We start from the raw sequence: 4,591 nt of genomic DNA on the forward strand, positions 1-4,591 counted from the left end.
TGTTGGACTGATAACTAATGGGGAAAATTTTATATATATATATTTATACAACCCGTGTATACATATATATGTATACACACATACACACATGCTTGTAACAGGCACTATAGTAAAGAGGGACAACAAAAAATACACAGCCAGAGCAGCAAGCCTTAGCATTAAGAATACAGTATGCCAGAATCGGGGTTTGTGCCTCCTAGCCTAGAAGACTTAAATATCCTTTTTGACACAAAACGCAAAATGTTTTCCAAAATGATTGACATGATACATTACGCCTTTGCAGTGAGCTAATAATAAGCTAACCTTTGTGCACAAATAACATATATATATATTATATATATATATTCTGCATAGGTATTTTGACTTTGTGCAGGACAGAAAGTTGTGTAGGTATGACTGTTCTACTTTTCCGTTTGTTTTTCTTAAATATATTTTATTTTCTCTAGAATTACTCAAACAATAGCAGCCTTCTATCTTGCCTTGTCTTAATGCTTTAAAATAACCAAACTGGAGATCTAACTACCAAACCGTTCATTATATTATTAAATACCAACTTTGGTTACAGTATAGTGTCTTTAGCTGATGGTTCTGTATCCTTGTGCTTCTTAAAGCAGTTTTTGTTTTGGTGCAAAAGTTGTCCAGTGTGTCGTGTTCCATTCATTAGAGAACATGCTAGAGGAACGTTTGTAGGTATTTTTGTTTAGAAAAAGTATTTCATGCTCTCCATTTTATTTATTATAATAGGTAAAAAGGTTGTACTTCATCACCCATGTAAACATGCTCATGAAGTTGAAAGTAATTAAGATTTGATACACTGATATCAATTTATTTATGTAACTAAATCACTGTTTTATAAACTTGTTAATGATCAACAATTTTTTTGTTTTGATTAAAATTAGTTTTTTGAAAGTGGATTCTGCCTCCTTTATGGTGTCTGTTACTGGAGTAGAATTGTGTATGCATAGTTCATAGATCTTAAATGTCCAGCTTGCAACTTTGACACGTTATGGTGATAAGCAATATGGCCACCTAGACCAGGAAAGAAATGTTTTGTTCCTCAAAAATCTGCTGAGGAACGGTAGTGTTCACAATTGCAACAGCTCCTTTGCTGGTGGAAGACAACCTGGTACATCAGAGGGACCAAATGCTGCCTGCGATTGAAGATGTGTGGTCTATACAATGAACCGTAAGCCTTCACATATTGCCCTGGTAGGATAGAGTGTGTGGGGGCATGATCCCACTCAGTGGATTATCTAGGTGACGATGAGAGTTGAGATGTGCTGCAAATATATACAAGGACAGTTCTTGCTGTTCTTTGGCTTTTCTAAAGCATGTTGTGTATTCTGAACTGTGCAGCTCACTCCACCCAGCACGGAGTTCCTGCTCACCAGCTGACAGCCAACATTTCTGCTTTTTTGGAGCCTTTGATTTATAAGATATGTTTAAGTTTTCCACTGCCCTCAGTGAATAATGGGATACAGCATGGTTGAAAATCGAAGAGGAGCTTTCTGTTTTACCAAGATCTTTATCATCTTAGGTATGTTATGTGACATCATGTTTGACTACATGATTTGAACACCTTCGCTTTATTTTTTTAGCATCTTCAGCTGAAAAGAGAATTAGCATGCAGCAAGCAACTACCAGAGATGCCGGTGTACCCATGAATTCTGACAGTGAGACACGCGTCACTGGAAGATTAAGGAGGAAAAGGTCCTAATATTTTTAAAACTTGTCATGTAAAATATGAGTCTTTACCAAGCCTTGCTAACAGCTGAGTTGTCCTGACCTGGTAGTACTAATGTTCTGTATCTTCTGCGACTTCTATCCCTTCCAAGCATTGAATCCTCATTATGTGTTTGCGTCATTACTTTGTCCTAGATTAATTTTCTGCTACAGACAATAAGGAGCGAGAAGGATACTCCATTCTGTAACAGGGTTTCTGTGGAAGTTGGAGGTCTGTTGCCTCTTACAAATAATTCAGCATTATGGATATTGTGGATTATGTAGATTGCAAAACTGAAGCCTATTTGAAGACAAAGGCTTTAGAATTAAATGTGGTCTTGATGGTTGCCACCTGCTTTTGACAAGCACTGCTTATTCTTCTTTCAGAACTGATTAAAGTTTATTTGACTTGTTTTCATGACTGATTGAAATCTCTTATGTGTCCTCGGTGGTGCTGTGCAGTGCAGTTCACACAATGTTAAAAGCCTTCATGGACCAACAGATGATTGCCCCATGCCTCTAGCAAACATGTCTAGATATACGTACTGCTCTTGTTTTGTGGAGGTAGGAAAAGCCTTGGAAAGAGATTCCACGAAAAAAAGTCCGAGGGCTCTTTTGGTGAAAATTGATCAAATAATATTTCTAAAACTACAGATTGGAATTAATTTTGAAGCATAAGGAAGCCTAGTCTTAATGTCTCAAATACCTTATCTTCTTTTCAGAGCCGTATATTTGAGATATGCAACTGAACATCTCTGCTATCATTGTCGCAAAATGTTATAGTGCTTTTCAACACTCCTTTAAATGAGAACTTTTTTTTTAATACAGGACTGCTGTTCAGTAGTGAAGGGAACTGAGCATGATTCTTCCATATCATAGGCTACCATTGAATCTTCATTCATTTGGTGAGTTGAGTGAAATCCTGAAAGACATGATATTACTTCTGTATTATGAGACTGTCTTGCAGCCCAAGAAACTGACTTTTACCCATAAGTTCGTTTTCAGATTTCCTTCATAGTCTATTGGTTCTGCCAGAACAGAAGCCAGCAGAGATTTTTCTTACCCAAATTATATTACCTTCATTTAGCTTTTCAGTATTTCAACACATTTCATTTCCACATCCGGTTTTCCCATTGGAGAAAACTGCACAACTTTTCAGCATGAAAAAGAGAAAGGCACAGATGGGACTCAGACTTTAGATACTAAGGTGCAACTGAAATCCCAAGACAGCTTCCCTCGGAGTCCTTTGTGTCTTATTCCCAAAATCTTTTGGTTTTGATGCTATGGCAGTGAAGCTAAACCTGGAATGCATGAACATGATAAAGAATTTATTAGACTGAGAGAAATTGCAGGTAATATTCTGAGGCTAGAGCTGCAACTAGAAGACTGAGACTATAACACCATGGTTGTCTAGCAGAACAGATGGAGCTCCTTCAAGACAGTGAATCTGCTAATATGCGCAATCAGTGCTTTGGATGACCAGTCATCAACAGTTTTTGCAGTACAGATGAAATTCTGGAGGAGTTTTTTTTCTGTTTTTTTTTTCTTTTTTCCTTTTTCTTTTTTTTTTTTTTTAATAATATAAAAAAGTAAAATTGACTTCCTAGTATTTTTAAGTATAGAAGATACTGAGGGCTTTGCATTAATAAATTTCTGTTCTATACAAAACGCATATTCCATCATTTTCTTTGTATATCCATGCGAAGTTTCATGCTGCAAGCTTTCAAAAGTCTCTGTGAAAGTAACTTTTCAATAATGCTTTAGTGTTCTGTCAAATTAGGTTGAGCTACAGTTTTCTTTCAGGTTTGTCTAGTAGCAATAACATTTTTATATAAGTGGGTATAAGTAACATAAGTGCATCAAAACTGGGGTGCAGCTTACATGGAGGGAAACTTTGCTTTCTGAGTTGTACCAATTTAGATTTGTAGTTCCATAGAGTGGATCTGCACTAGAAGTAAATTTATTTCACTGCGGCACCTTCAATTTCATTAAAATACAGATATTTTTTTCTGAAAAATCATCCAGACTTCTATTTCTGATTTAAAAGCAAAAATCCTGGTAATTCATGTACTTTTAATGTAGGATATAATTTGGAAAAATAGCAATATAACCAATACATTTACAGAATTGGGAAGTATGACTGAGACTGTGAAATGGTGGAGTTTGAGATACTCGAGGCAGCGAGGAGGGTGCGCAGCAGGCTGACCACCCTGGACTTTAGGAGAGCTGACTTTGGCCTCTTGAAGAAGCTGCTTGGTATAGTGCCATGGGCTGAAGCACTGGAGGGAAGAAAGGCCCAAGAATACTGGTTAATATTCAAGGATCACCTCCTCCGAGCCCAGGAGCGATGCATCCCTACAAAGAGGAAGGCAGGCAGAAAAGCTGGGAGGCCTGCGTAGATGAACAAGGAGCTCCTGGACATGACCAAAAGAAAAAAGGAGGCCTATAGGGAGTGGAAACAGAGGCGGGTACCCTGGGAGGAATACAGAGGAATCGTTCGAGCAGCCAGGGATTGAGTCAAACAAGCTAAAGCCCAGATAGAACTCAATCTGGCCAGGGACATTAAGACAAACAAAAAATCCTTCTTTAATTATGTCAGCGAGAAAAGAAAGACTAGGGAAAATGTGGGCCCACTCCAGAAGGAAACAGAAGAGCTGGTCAGCCGGGACAGAGACAAAGCTGAGGTACTCAATGACTTTTTTGCCTCAATCTTCGCTGGCAAGGACTGCAGCCACACTGACCATGACGCAGAATGCAAAGGCGAGGACTGGGAAAAATGAAGAACTGCCCACTGTAGGTGAAGATCAAGTACAAGACCACCTGAGGAACCTGAAGGTGCACAAGTCCATGGGACCTGATGACATTCATC

Source organism: Charadrius vociferus, unplaced genomic scaffold (assembly GCF_000708025.1).
Source record: "Charadrius vociferus isolate BGI_N301 unplaced genomic scaffold, ASM70802v2 scaffold381, whole genome shotgun sequence".
NCBI classification, from domain to species: domain Eukaryota; kingdom Metazoa; phylum Chordata; class Aves; order Charadriiformes; family Charadriidae; genus Charadrius; species Charadrius vociferus.